This window comes from Vitis riparia, chromosome 1, assembly GCF_004353265.1.
Source record: "Vitis riparia cultivar Riparia Gloire de Montpellier isolate 1030 chromosome 1, EGFV_Vit.rip_1.0, whole genome shotgun sequence".
NCBI classification, from domain to species: Eukaryota; Viridiplantae; Streptophyta; class Magnoliopsida; order Vitales; family Vitaceae; genus Vitis; species Vitis riparia.
This window is the reverse complement of record NC_048431.1, coordinates 17,769,475-17,786,278: the sequence shown is the minus strand read 5'-3', so window position 1 is coordinate 17,786,278 and position 16,804 is coordinate 17,769,475.

Genomic DNA, 16,804 nt, shown 5'->3' with positions numbered 1-16,804 from the left:
AAACAAAAAGGACATTTTACATAATTCAAATAACAAGTAAAAATAAAATATTTTCTTGTACAAAATTTGTATTAATTTCCTTTACTTAAAAAACACTCGAAATCCTTAAAGAAATTATTATTAGAGAATTTAATCCTCATGTAAAAATAACATAAGAAAAATGACTATTACTATTGACTATCTATTTAAAATTACATATTGACATTTCTATTAATTTTCTATTTCAACTTCTTAACTAATAACAATTTAATTAACGAGTTTCCAAATTTCCATAAAACTTGTGTTTCTTCTAAAATCTATTCCAAAATTTTAATCATCTTTTCTGATTTATTTAATCTAAATCCCTCAAAAACCTATTCCTTTTATTTAAACTAATATCCTTTCCTACTGTTATTATAATATAATACTATCCTTTAAAAAATATTTAAACAAATATCCCTACCTACCATTGTTATTATAGTATTATTTACCACCACCAACTTATCTCTTCTTTCATTATTATGGTTATTATAATAATATTTTATTTATTTATTTATTTATTATTATTATTATTTCTTTTCCATGTTAAGCCACGACACTCCCATCTTACAGCCACACGCTTGTGTTTTTTATTTTTTGACTCCGTGTTTTTTATTTTCTGACTCCATGTAAGTCACAGGCCATTCCTTGACCTTCTTTCCTTCCTTTAAACCCTTTTTTTTTCTTCATCCAAACCTATGATTTATTTTCTTCCACTTATTTTTATTTTTATTTATTTTTATTGGTATATATTTATTTAACTATTCAGAATTTTCCTATTTTCATCCATAAATCAACCTATATTCATATATTTTCAATCTTTTTTATTTAAAATTAAATAAACAAACTCTAATTTAAATTGAAATCTTTCAAAAAAATGTTTAAATTATTCAAAATTAATTAACAAATATAATTAGTTGTAACAACCCGCACCCAACCATGTAGATATTGTCCGCTTTGGGCCCAAGGGGGCCCTCACGGCTTTAAAACGCGTTTACTTGGTTAAGAGGAATCTTTACATATATAGCGCTAGGAACATTTTCCCATATCCGATGTGGGACATCACAAACACCCCCCCATGCAGACACAACGTCCTCGTTGTGTCCCATGGGATTGCGGGGCCAAACAGACAAACACCCCTTACGGAGCCAAACAAACCCCCACACCGGGGTCGGGGATCGGCTCTGATACCATTTGTAACAACCCGCACCCAACCATGTAGATATTGTCCGCTTTGGGCCCAAGGGGGCCCTCACGGCTTTAAAACGCGTCTACTTGGTTAAGAGGAGTCTCTACATATATAGCGCCAGGAACATTTTCCCCTATCCGATGTAGGACATCACATTAGTAATCTAATTAAGGATCAATCTTCAAATCATAAGCTCCCAATTCTTCAGTCCTATATTACCCTATGTTCTTTGATCTCTCCAATCTTCATGCAAAAGAGTTTTTGTATAAATAAAAAAATCTAATTTTTACTTAGGACTTTAATACAAAAAGACTTTTATAATCTTTTTAAATTTATTTAATTTATTTTTTTATTTCTAATTTATAGTTTTACTACTGATAATTAATTTAAGGTGTTACAATTTGACCACTAGGGGCTAGATAAGATAGGATTATTCTAAGAAAGTGTTCAACTTGGAATGACTTTGTATCCTTAGGCTAATGCCCTTAGGGCTTTAACTACTAAGATCTAGATAAAAAGGATTGTTATAGGGAAGTGTTTCACATAAAACGACTTTGTACCCTTAAGCTAACACCCTTGAAAATTTGCCTACTAGGTGTCGAATAAGATGAAATCATTCCAAGGAGGTGCTTGACCTTACTGCTAGGGTTCTTATTCCAACCTTGCAGGCCTTTGGCAAAAAAATTTATCGAATGTTACTTTATTGATAATACTTTCATAAAAATCTATCCCAAATAAAACTTAAGTACATTCCTATCCCATAAGTTGGTGAGTGAAAATCATTCTTCACCTTTTTATTTACTTTCCAAATGTGATATAAAGGTTGAATTTAACTAAATCTCTGTTTTATATATTGCAATGCTCTCCAAGATTCACATTCCATTCCAAACTTCACCTTACCATGCACTACGTGGCTTTCCTTAACTCTACTGTATTTGAATAAATACTATTATCAAAAATTTTAAAATATAAAAATAATTATTTTTGTTTCATTTGGATATATTTCTTATTTATTTTATATTTTTAAGAATAAATAATAATAATAATTTTATGAAAAGTAAAAAATCTTATACAGTAGATATGTGCTTGCTTACCTTATATCTTTATAAATTACTATAATAAATTTTAAATTTGATCTAGAAAAAAAAAATTTAATACTTGAAATTTATTCAATTGGTTTTTAAAAACTATCACTTTCTTATTATAAGCCTTTTGGAATTTTTATATTTTATATAAAATTTATAACTATTTTTCATTTTTTAAAAGAACAAAAAATACACATATCCTTAGGCAAACTTAATATATTATTTATTGATTATTATTACTTCTTAGCAATGTTTTAAAAATTAGACCGAACCACCAACTTGACCGATTCAACCATCAACCAAAGCTTTGTTCGATTTGGTTCAACCTTTTGGGTTAGAGTACGCTTTGAACTAGTCTTGAACCAAACAGACTGGTGATAGAACCGCTGAGTTGGTGAATAGATCTTTCAATTTTGTGTTGGTCCTTTTATATATATATATATCTTCCCTCAACAAAAGGGCCTGGAAGAAGTCCAAACCCACCTCAATAGGCCATTGAAGGGCTCTCTACCTTTGGCCCATTACTATCCCTCCTATCACACATCTTAAAGAGTGGAATACCAAATTCAAATGCATATGGAGAGGTTTCAACCAATGTTTTCAAAATCGGACTAATCATTGAACCGAAAAAATTACTAGTTCATGGTTCACTGGTCGAATCGGTGGTTGAATCGCAGTCGAATCGTGACATCATAAATAAGTAATTTAATATTATAAATTTTTTTAAAATCAAATATTTTGTTTTGTTTGACATATTAGATATCAAAAGGCTTGTAGCCAACTGGTATTTTAAGTCGGTTACTCAACCTAGTGTTCAAGTTTTTAACTCTTTGGGGTGGATTTGTTAATTATTTTTCATTGATAGTTAGCAATCCCACATCGAATTCTGAGAGGAATAAGGGCGCCTATAAAAACTATCCTCATAGAAGGTAGAAGCATCACCACGTCTTGTGGGCTCAAGACTCAACCCACAAAATGATTTGAGTAGGGTGGGCTTTGTTATAAATATAGGTCCCAATGATGGGTTTTTGCCAAAAAATTATATTAAGGGGAAATTGGATTGAAAATGCGGGTCAACGATTGAACCGGTTGGACCAACCGATTTAGTTTGGTTTTCAAAACAATGGTTTCAACTGTAAACAATTTGATGGTATGTTGGGAGATGACCACAACCCATGACTAATACTCTAAAAATTTCAAACTAATAACATAATTATTTTAATTTTTTTAAATACTAATTAAATATGTAAAAAAATATAAATAAAATAAATTATAAGTAAAAGAATTTTCTTCTATTTATATATAAAATTTAAAATATTAATATATTTATATTTATTCATGATTTAAATTTGATAAATCAAAGACAAAAAATAAATATTATTAATTTTAATTTTTATATATGTTTTAAATTTTTAAAATTTATTTTTAATTTTCATAATATATAAATTATATATTAATTACCTCACAGATTCAACTATGGTCCAACCATCAATCCAACTACTGAACCATGAAACAATAACTTTTTCGGCTAATGACCCATCTGATTCCAAAAATATTATTTTTTTAATTTAATAACACTCTGTATATGAATCTTTCAAATCATTAGTAAGTCAAATAATCATTGACCAAACTATTTTATCACACTCATCGATCCAGATAGAACAAACTACAACGGATACAAGTATGCCTTCGATTTATTTTTCTTAATGATTTAACATGATGTTGATTTTGAGTCATGACATGATGTTGTTTTTGGGTTATTAATATGAGATCTTGAATGGATTATAACATGAAATCTATTGTTTGGGTATTCCTATAAGTAGTTTGAGTAATCTCTACACTATAAAAAATCTAGATATAATTTTTATTGAATACATATATATATATATATATATATATATATTTATTTATTTATTTATTTATTCAATAAAAATAATCCAACGTAACTAAAGTCTATTTGAAAGACAACTTTGATGGAAGTGGTTCAAAGTTACCCCAAATTTTTTTAAAGTTGTCATTAAGTCAATTTATAGTAAAATTTCGTAATTATTAAGGAAGACGTAATTTTAACCGTCAAGGTATGCTTTAAAAGTAACTTCAATTTAAACACTTATTCTTGGAGAATTATTAAAAATTGCAAAGTAAAGTGTTGCTTGGTGGGACGACTCTAGTATAAAGAAAATTTTCAATTAAGTTATTATTTTAATATATAACTTTAATGCAAATAATCAGAAATTTTTAAATAATAGACAGTAAAGCTTTTGTTTAAGAAACTTGAATATAAATTGGCCTTTCAAAATAATAAATCTGCAAAAAAATAAAATAAAATAAAATAAAAAATAGAACACTCAAAGAGAGAATTTAATTTTCAGAGTTTAGATATCATCTGGAGAGATGACGTCCACGTGGAGATATGTGAACATCAGGATGCAGCAAAAATAGTATTTTTCATGACATAAATTCGATGATCATAAAGAAGTTTTTTTCTCTTTTTTATTTAAAATTAAAATGATTTAGAGTGTAATTTACTGTATTTCTACAAGCATTATTTGTAATTAACATGATTTTTTTAGAAGTGTTTTTACAAAAAAAATCACATATCAAATATTTTTGCAGAAACTATTATAAATAATTTTTCAAAATTTTAAAAATATTTTTTAAATTTGACTAAATACCTAATTTCTTTTCAAAAATATTTTTTAACCTGAAAGTGCTTTTTAGAATGACTATCAAATGAAATCTTAGATTCAGTTTCTCAATGTTTTTAAAAAGTATTTTTAATATAAAAAGTGTTTTTAAAAAATATTTTTAATATTAAAAGTGTTTTTGAAAAAGTATCAAGTATTTGATAAAATTTTGAAAATGATGTTAAAAATTTGAAAAATCATATAGAAAAATCACACAATATTTATTATGGAAACATGTAATAGGTAATCCCTTAAAAACACTTTAGAAAAAATAGCCAGAGTAAGTAAAAAACTATTTGTCAACATTAAAGAAAGGGATTTCATGTGTTTATTTAGGTTTGGTCATGCACGTCTCTTTGGTGAAAAATTATTTTTGAAAAAGTTGGGGTCACCATAGTTTTGGAAAAGCCTGTCTTCAGGAAACCCGAGTCTTGATCCGAGGATCAAGTTACCTATTGGGAAGGTACTTCAAAGAGGTAATATCCCTCTAAGTCCTAAAGAGGCCTCTACTGGCTAAGTCGGGGGAAAAGTGACAATTAATCAATTGATTGAAGGTACTTAGGTAGACTAAGGTAATTTCGAGATTCTATTAATACTTAGCATGCCAAACAAGAAATCAAATCACAATCATAAAGGAGAGTTAGGGTGTGTACCTAGACTGCTTCTCAAACGCTATCATAAGACAATCAAAGTTAGTTTGAATAGTATATCACTCAACATATATTTCATTAGAGATAATCAAACAAGTGTCAAGGCAATCAAGGACAATATTCAAACATGGATATAGCTTATGATAACATGCACATTCATAGAATTTTGGAATTGGAGGATAAAGAGAGCGTACCTGGTTAGCAAGCATCAATGCCTCTATGGAAAACAAGGTTAGATCAACAATAAATATAAAATGAATTCATGCATATCATCAAGAGGAATCAAAATCAATTGATCACCAAACAACCATTTGATCACTTGAGTCAATATCAAAGATGATATAAAAAATGTTAGACCCCCCACCAAGGTCCAAATTGCTTTTTCATGAATTGTTTCAATGAATTCCATTATTTAGAACCATGAAGTTTGCTCATGTTTGTTGAAAACCCAAGAAAATCATGAAGATCCCTAAGAAAAATGCATGCTAGAAGGAAATTTAGCAATAAAAGTTTATTGTAAACTAGAATTTTTATTGCCTAGAAGAAATCTAAAGATGAATTTTTAAAACTGGAATTATTTAATTAAAAATGGATTTGAAAAATCAATTCAAAAATGTAAATTCTCAATCAAAGAAACAAAAGGAAGAAGAGGTGTGCATCGAGGCAACCATGTAGGAGTGCAATCTAGGGATGTGATTGAGACTGCATTGTTGATGATTGCATGAGGGGTCTTCTGAAGATTACTGATGGGTTGAGTTTCCTTGAATCTCAAATATTTCAATGTTCTTCTCTAAAGTATCGCGTAAGAGCACCCATAGCCTTTGACACATGTCATTATGATTGTAGTGGCCAAGTAGAGCTCTTCTTTTTTGTAAGGTTCTAATACCTGAATTTAGTTTCTTGATTGTTCCCATCATCGGTACCAATTTTCGGACTGGTTAGACTAAGGATCAAGCATTGTTTAAAGCAAAACCGATGGGTTGTTGATCTTTTCTAGAAGAACAGAAAGCATTATGGATCCCATGACTAGATTGAACAAGTGTCTTTCATTTATCAGCCTCACATGGTAGCAAATATACAAGAGTCTAGCGTAAATGACCCACTGCTACTTAATGTCGACTCGGGATATACAGATAAGAGCCTTAGAGCTCCTGCGACTTCTCACTCTATTTCAAAGCTTTTGTAAGCGTCGCCTTTTCTGCTTCAAGTGTTTCTAAATCTTAAAGGTATTCCACTAGCCTTAGGCTTGATGCATGAAGGTCACCATGCGCCCAAGATGTTAAGATATGGACTCACATATCTAACAATAATTCATGACTAAGCTATTCACCTCTTACAGTATTTGTTTTCTGTTCATTTAAGAGTATGGGCCACCTATGTGTAGAGCCTAACGCCATCACAGGCCTTAGATGATGGGCTTAAGACTCATGAGGCCCAATAGCCCAATGGGTATGGTCCCTAAGGTAGGAGTGTATAAAAGGTCAAGGGTCTGTTCATTTTGGGAATAATCACATCTTTGAATATAACAGAACCCTAATCTCTCCCGCTTCCCATCGCCAGAGAGAATCCAATGACGGTGGTTCCCCTTCTCAGCCTTAGAAGATCCATACTGTATTCATCACCGGAATAATGGACTCAGGTATGTTCTTAGACAACAGAGGAAGGCATAATTTGAATGCTTGGTATATATATATCTTGTTTTTTTTTTTTTTTTTTTTGTGTTTTGGGTGATAATGGAAATAAAGAATTCTATCACAAGATAGTTAAACTTTTCAAGCAGCGACGTAAGAGCTAGTCCTATAGCAAGTAGAATGAAAGATTGTAGCCCATCCAAAAATACAAACCATGACTATTTTTCTGATTGAAGAATAGTTGAACCTGTTTGTGATGTGCATTATGGGATCTTCAGATATCTCTGAAATTGTCCAATCCAAACCCATTTAAACTTGGCGCCTTGTCTTTCCATGCTTGCAATTATCGCTACTTTCGGATTCTGATTTCCAATAGGATTAGGACTGCCTTCCATTTGAGGTCTTTTGCTTAAAGACGTGCTTTTGTACTAAGATTCTGGACAAGCAATGCTATTTGTTAAAGCCTGGTCTAAAAATGAGACACTTTGAGGGGAGGTACCCATATTGGACATAATCACGATGTTTCTAGTCATGCCTAGCAATTGGTTTGCCATTAAGTACATCGTAGTATGAAGATTTATGCATTTCCACTTCTCTGGAAGTTTAAAGCTTGCATCAAGAAGTACAACCCATGCACCCTCCATGATACGCCTATTATGGTTCTTTGTAATAGGCTACTGAAACAACTCTATTGATAATAATTTGTTGATCACTACCTCAGATCTTCTCAAAACCTTCATAGTTTCAAATAGATTACCACCCATAGCATTCCATTAGAGTACAGTTTGCCTAATTTATCCTTAACAGCAAGTCGAATGTCTTTTGCAAAAACTTCACGGCAATGTTAACACTTTCAGTATTTAAAGGTTGTATTTCCATACTACATCTTTGGCTTATTCATGATGTCAATGCAGCTATAAATGAATTCCTTTTCTTCAATTAAGTGAAACTTGAGCTTTTTCAAGGATATATGTGCATGCATTTTCTAGGCACTATCATCAGTTTGCAACTCATTCTTCAAAGACAGTGTATTACCAAAGGACACTTCATGACGATGATGAAGTCTGGATAAGAGTTCAATCTCTGTTAGGAAAGCAATATCAGCATCTGGGTTCCCCTTAGTGGTCCGGAGTTTAGCTAATTATCGAAATTTGACGGCATTAAACAGAACCATTCGACAACAACTAAAATATTTATGAAACTTGTCAAGATGCTATGAACTCTTGCTATAACTACTGAAGGAGACTACCAAGTTAATGGCGTTTGTAAAGATGTTACAGTACCTATTGTTTCGCAACTTTGTACGTTTTCACGTGTAGCAATGCATGCTGGTTTTGATTGAGTTGACACCTAGAGTGAGCCACCTCCTTGTAGACATGCTAAAGCGAAACTCCTATTGGTATGCATTGGCAAATACCGAACACATTGAGCTATTATGGACCCGCATTTTTCACGTGCGTTCTCACTCAATGGCAAGACTTATTTTTGTTGGTGAAAAATTAGTTTTGAAAAAGTTGGAATCACCAACTATTTTATTTTATTTTATTTCAAAAGGGAAAATAAAATAAGAAAGAAAACCCTAAAGAAGTGACTCCATAGTTTTTGAAAAGAAAGTCTTGAAAAACTTGAGTCTTGGTTCGGGGATCAGGTTACTTATCGAGAAGGTACTTCTAAGAGGTAACCACCCTCTAAGCCCTAAAAAGGTCTCTAATGACTAAGTTGAGGGAAAAGTGGCAATTAATCAATAGATTGAAGGTACTTAGGTAGGCGAAGGTGATTTCAAAACTAGCATGCCAAAAAAGAATCAAATCACAGTCGTAAAGGAAGCTTAGGATGTGTATCAGGACTGCTTCTCAAGCACTATCATAAGACATTAAAATTAGCACATAAATATAACACACGACATGTCTTTAATCATAGCAAATCAAACATACATCTAAGCATTAAAGGATTACATCAAACATAAATATAGTCTTCAATAGTATACATGTTCATAGAATTCTCGAAAGTAGGTGAGAGAGAGAGCGTACTTGGATAGCATGCATAATTTATAAGGTTTCTCCAAAAATGCTAGAGTGGTTAGGACAAGTATAAATGATATAACATCTTTATTATGTCTAATATACGGTACAAAAGTCAAAATTGAGCCAAGGTAAGTCAAACGACTCCAAAAATAATAACAATTCAAGCAATGTACAAGATCATCAGTATGCAATTGGTAAAGGGAGCATCACAAAACAATTTACAAAAAATGTCTTGGAGTGGAATTTAATTACAAAAGAAATTTCAAAAAACAAATCCTACACATCTAGAATAAGATTCCAAAAACCAAACAGTCATTCAAAAGACAAATTGCAACAAAGACACCCAAAAGTTCCAGAAAATCCAGATTAGGTACAAAAATAAAGACATGCATAAAAGAATTCTTTAAAAATAATAAAAAATCACATAAAATTGTAAAAAAAATCACACATCTTTCAAGGTGTTTATATCTCAGAAAAAATAAATCCAGGGTCAAATAATACTCAAAAATATTTTTTAAACACTCAAGCTAATCAGATGTCCAGATTCCATCATGCACAATAGGTACAAATTTGAAAAATCTTATCTCCCTCAAAAATGCATATTTTTTAATATTTTATATATCTAAGATCAATTTAAAGAAGTCTAAAATTAAAGAAAAATATCGAATCAAATTTAAAAAGTCATCTGTTATTTTATTTTTAAGAAAAGATCTTGGATGTCCAAAATTGGGTGAAAATGGAGCCCACTTAAAAACTCATCCATATTTTCTATTCTAGAATTGCTTTCTAACTCAAACGAAATTTTAAATTCAAGTTCAAGAAGCGGGGAAAATCATACAAGTTTTGGAAAATTTTTTTAAATATTCTAAAGTTGCTAAAACGAATTTTAAAGTTAAAGGGTCAGTGGTTGAGTGAAAACTGGCAGCAAAGAAGAGTTTTGAAAGTCAGCTTGATATTGATCTCTAGTTTGAGGAAGCACCTCCGGATTCCCAAAGGCATCACATATACTAGTGTATTCTGAAGACAGTGACTGTGCATTAGATGCATCTTTAGTAAAACATCATCAATATCATTACCATCCTTCCCTAACCCACTAAACTTAATACTCGGTGCCTGTTAATAGAAACTAGAGCATACGTTGGGAATATATGAAAACTATCATGCTTGCCTTCATGATATGCCTTTATACCATACCTTCCATTACTGAACTCGTGTTGTATGAATGAAGACAAGACTTCTTTTTCTATGGATGAGTAGTTTAAGAGCTTCACTTGTCAGTGGGGAGAGTACGGAAGCCTACCCAAATGGGTGCAAGCCATTGCCATGGAGATCGAGTCTGACACCGGGCTCATACATGCGAACCTTCTTCTCGTACACTAGTCTCACTCTGTTTCAGAGATTTAGAGAGGGTTAGGAGTTAGATTGTCATGATGAAGAATTTTTACAACCTACTTGTTTTGGTTATTCGAAATACCTTTAGCAGTGCCATCTTCAAGAAAGAAAATGAAACCAAGGGGTCTCATTCCGTTTTTACTAGAAATCGATTTATAATTTGGCGGGATCATATCCTTGAAGATGCTTTTAATCAATTGAATGTGTTGTCTGAAGATGATCTTTGAGGATTGATCTGAATATCATTTGTTAATGAATGTAGAGTTGAGGAGGCTGGTATTGATGGTGGTGGGATTTTCAAGGATTTCATGGAAAACATTACACAAGCAGCTTTTGATGTGCAGTACGGGTTGTCTAAATGCTAAGAATGATTCTAGGTCATAAATAAGAATAACGAATTAGGGTCGTGAACTCAAGGCTCTAAATGGATAGCCGATTAGCATGCTTTTCAGCTCATGGTGCCGAGTCGAGGCCACTCGTAGGTAGCTAGAATGATGAAAACGAAATATCCCACTGATGTGAAGGATATGAATGACTCTGGCTCATGAGCTTAAGGCTTAGGATACCATGAATAACTCTGGGGTCATGGATGAAATGAGTGACTCTGGGTCATGATGAATAGCTCAAGGCCATGGATGGCATGAATGACATTGGGTCATAATGCAATGAGTAACTCAGGGTTACAAGGAATAGCTCAGGGCTATGTGAATAGCTTAGGGCTATGAGCTCCAGGCTCTATGACTGATCGGCTAGAAGGAGAGTGCAAATGCAATCTCCATGTCAAACAATTCATGGGTGACCAAATGATGAAGGCTTAGCTCAGGGTTGGAAAGACTTTGGGTCTTAAGGAAATAATAGCTCAAGGCTACCAGGCTCAGGGCCTAGAAGGAACAGATTGCTTAGGGCTACCAGGCTCAGGGCCTAAAAGAAGAAGGATTGCTCAGGGCATAGAGAGAAATGATAGCTCAAGGTTACCAAGCTCAGGGCTACCAAGCTCAGGGCCTAAGGGAAGAAGAATAGCTTAGGGCTACGAGGCTTAGGGCCTAGAATGAATAAATAGAGAAGACCAACTCGAAAGTGGATAAAAAGTAAATGGGCTCAAAATCATATACTCAAAATGCCAAGGGTCAGGCTACTGAACTCAAGAAGAGAAATAAGCCCCAGTATCCAGGGTGCTTGCACTGTTGAAACAACTAGTAAATCAATCATCCGCTGAAATCAACGGGTCAGAAACTGATGCATCATGACAAACCTTTGAAAAATCTGAACTGAAAGAACTCTCTATGTGTCAAAAGCTGCCCTGTCAACGAATCTCAAAAGGTAAATCTCGGAGTGTGTATATCGCGACTCATCTAAAAGGAAATCTCGAAGAGCACAAAAATACTGCTCATCTGGATAACCCAATCGACAAGGTAACAATGATGAAATCAATCTATCTCATGAGCATTTGGCTAAAGGATCCACTCGTGCTCCTCGGGTGAAACCTGATGTGATCCATCTCTATCTCAACAAATCCATGTAGGGCAGTCTTGATATAATCAATCGTCGAAAACCCCAAACTAGTACTCAATCTAAAACCAAGTTGGTCGTTGTCTTAATCTCAAGAATACTAAAAGAAAATGGGGAAATATGCCCCAGTATAAGATTTGATATCTAAGTCATGAGGTAAACAAACAATAATGATCATCCATCCTTGTACCACTGCCCAAACACAATCTCATTAAGAAGAGAGGAATATGGCCCGGTATGGATATTTGATGTAAAATAAAGAATCTATCAAGATCCATCAAACATCTCTATAACCATAAATAAGGATAGACATACCACCCAACAACAACTAGGAACCTCGGAGAAATGTGGAAATATGCCCTAATATGGATATTTGATGCACAATCAAAAGAATGAATCCGATATCATCAATGAACTATCTCCAAACTCAAAAATCCATCAAACATCAATATGCCAAGAAAGAGAAAGAAACCAAATGCTTCCAAAAGTATCTCCCATAAGAGAAAACATAGTAACGACTATACTTCAACCAATCTACAAAAGTCTATCCAAGTGAAGACTGTCAAAGATAACGTTTGATCTCATGGCCTCAAGGTGGTCTTAAGACACGGGACGTAATGTAGGCCAGGGTGAAAAGACAAAGAAACGAAAGAAAACTAGGCTCAAATACCCAATGATCAAACTCATACCATCGTGTATAGTGTACAACGCATAGGAGAATCTCATGGGCATGTGAACTTAAGAGGAGTCAATGAGAATGTCGATGGTGAAATGAGAAAGGAAGAGAAGTGGTCAAGCCATCAGCAAATCATGTAAATGATGTGAAGAAAGGTGTCGAATCGGGAAGGTGTATAGGTGTTAAAATGGGACGAAAAATGGGAATAAATAGTAAGAAAGAAATGATGAGAAATCAAATGAAGTTAGTGAGAAGGTAAAAAGGAATGATAAGCAACGCGTATCAATATAACAAAGGTAAATCATATCACCCATAATGGAGTAGTAAAGAAAACACTAATTCAGAGATCTTAGTGAAATGTTACTCAACTCTCATACCTATAAAGTAGAACAACTTTGATCCAAGAAAGAAAGGATCTCACAAAACTCAAGACTCTCACGAAAAACTTTCATCCCTCCAACTGCGTAATGAAAGTGACTCAAGGAGCGAAAAAATTCTCATGGAAAACTCACACAAACCCTCAATGATAAACCCAATAAACAACGCTCAAATAGAAACACATGCTCAATGGAGTAGGATATCAAATACAAAAATATCACTGCGCTCTTTTGTTTTTCTTTGTTTTTTTTTTTTTTTTTTTTTGTGAATGCGCATACCCTAGTCATCAATAAATCATACTTCAATGAGAAACTATAAGGAATGAATAAATTCTCTCAAATCACTAATGAACACATGAAACCCCATCCCATGAGACAACCTTTCAAGCTAAAATCTTTGAATCAATGCCAAATGATAGAATGAAAAGAGTGGTATGACTACTCTCTATGCATCAATGTGTGAAGAATCGTCATTCCAAGTGAAGGAAATATGAAATGTAACAACCAATGATAAAAGCCAAGATTGAGATGAAAATGTGAAAATAATGGAATATAACAGATAGGGTGGTGAGATGATAATAGCAAAGATGAGGAAGATAAGCATATAAGTCCAAAGCTCGTGAGACTTTCCTAGCAAAGCATAACTATATATCAAAGGGCCTCAACCAGGGTGTAGAAATGATAAGCAGGGCTATAGAAAAGAAAAGGCTATAGCATACCACATGAGGCTCAATGGGCTAGCAACGGTCTAATATATCAATAAAGATGATAAGGTGTAAGGCTAATCGAAATGATGGTCACCCATCCTACGATCCTAATCTCAAACGTAATACTTCTTCAGCTGATCCACATTGGCAGGCTTTGAAAACTGGTTTCCATCTAAGTTAGTCAACCATGTGGCCCCTTTTGGAGTCAACTCTCGAATAACATAAGGCCCACTCCAACTAGGTCTTAACTTCCCTCTAGGGTCTCCAACCAAACCTCTAAGAATCCTCAAAACCAAATCTCCCTTCTGTAATGGTCTAGGCTTAACCTGTTTTTTGAAGGCACAAGCTATCTTCCTCTGATAAGCCTAAACATGATCTACTACTCTCAATCTCCTCTCATCTAAAAGGTTAAGCTGATCAAATCGAGCTTGAGCCCACTCTGTCTCAAAAATCTGTTGCTCGAGAGCTACTCTCAATGAACTCATCTTTGTCTCGACTAGCAAAACAACCTTCATACCATACACCAGAGAGTAAGGTATAACTCTTGTAGAAGTGTGAAAAGATGTACGATATGCCTATAATGCAAAATAAAGTTTCTTTAACCAATCTCGAGAAGTCTCAACCATCTTTCTCAAAATCCTCTTAATGTTCTTATTTGTTGCCTCTACTGCCCCATTAGTTTGTGGCTTGTATGTAGATGATCTGTGATGTTGGATGTTACACCTCTGTAACAAAGTATCTATCTCAGCTTAGAAGTGCACCCCTCTATATGAAATCAACTCATGAGGAACCCCATAGCGTCAAATGATGTGTGACTCAATGAAACTGGCAACTCTAGTAGATGTCAACCTTGCATATGATGTAGTTTCCACCCACTTGGTGAAATAATCTATGGCAACTAGGATGAACTCATGACCACTTGAGGATTTTGGTGAAATCTGCTCAATAATATCAATACTCCATATTGAAAATGGCCATGGTGAGGTCAAAGCATGTAACTCTGATGGCGGTGCATGACTGAGATCACTATGAATCTAAAACTTTGGGCATTTCTAAACAAACTGACAACAATCTGCCTCTATAGTCAACCAGAAATAACCCATCCTCATAATATTATGGGTTAGCATGTGTCCTCCCATGTTTGGACCACAAACTCCTGCATGAACCTCTTTCATCACATGGTCTATGGAATCTCGATCTAAACACAATAAAAGCATACCATTAGTTGATCGTCTATACAAGATATCTCCACAAATCACAAATCTAGTGGTTAACTACCTCAGTGCTCTCTGATCCTTGATTGTGGCTACCTCAAGGTATGTGCCAGATCTGAGAAACTAATAAATGTCATGATACCAAGGTAGATAATCCTGTACCTCTGTTTCTCCAATCAGACAACAGTAGGCGGGAGCATACCTCAACTCAATCAGCAATGGACATACAACCACATCAATCGGAATGTCTACAGAACAAGCTAGAGTAGTTAAGGTGTCGAAAAATCGGTTCTGCGCTCTAGGCAAATGAACATATCTCAAGTCATCAAATCTCCCAACCAGTAACTCCAAATAAGCATGATACGCCAAAGTTTTACATCCCTAGTCTTCCAATCTCCCTTAATCTATATGAGTACCAGATTTGAATCACCAAAGACCTCCATTTGTCTAATGCCAAGCTCCAATGCAATCTCTAAACCAAGGATACAAGCTTCATACTCAACTATATTATTTGTGGTAGGATGTTTATCAAAGAATTCCAAATGAACGGGCCTCGGAATATGATCACCCTGAGGGGATACCAGCAGAACACCTATCCCATATCCTAATTGATTGGTCGTACCATCGAAGTACATGCACCATCCTGATAAGTTAGTCATAGCAACAAACTCCTCGTCTAGAAAATCATCATCAACTGGTCTATCCTTAGATGTCGGCAATGAGGCTAAGTGATCGACGACAATACTTTCCTCACTAAACTTCTGAGAAATGTATTGAATATCAAACTCTATCAAAAGTATGAGACATCTCATTAGTCTACTAGTTAATGCAGGTCTATCAAATAAGTATCAACAGATCTAGATGGGATATCAAGTGTACTGAATACTCTATCATGTAATGCCTCAATCTACTGGTAGCCCAAACTAGTGTTAAGCAAAGACGCTCGATCATAACATATCTCATCTCATACTCTAGCATCCTCTTACTTAGATAGTAAATAGCTCGCTCATTCCTTGAGTCATCAAGCTGAGCTAGCATACATCCCAAGGTCATGTCTGAAATTGAAAAATATAGAAGAAGTGGATGTCCCGGCATGTGAGGCACTAAAACATGAGGAGAAAGCAAATACTCCTTAATCTTCTCAAATGCAAGCTAGCAATCATCATTCTAAACTGTTGTCTGGTTCTTCCTCAAAAGACGAAAGATGAGCTCACATATGTTTGTCAATTTGGCTATGAAACGACTAATGTACTGTAACTTACCGAAAAAACCCTTGATCTATTTCTCAATCTTCGGCACAGGCATGTCAACTATGACTTTGATCTTATCTAGGTCAACCTCTGTGCCTCACTCACTGACCATATGCCCTAATAATTTCCCAGAAGTCACTCCAAAGGTGCACTTCTTGGGATTTAGCCTCAATCTGAATTTCAGAATCCTCTCAAAGAATCTCTCTAGAGCCACTAGGTGACCTGCTCTGCCTCGGGATTTCACAATCATATCATCCACATAAACTTCAACATCCCTATGCGTCATGTAATGAAATAAAGTAGCAGTGGCCCTCTAATAAGTGGCTCCTGTGTTCTTCAACCCAAATGGCATAACCCTATAATAGTAGGTACCCTACTCAGTAATAAAGGTTGTC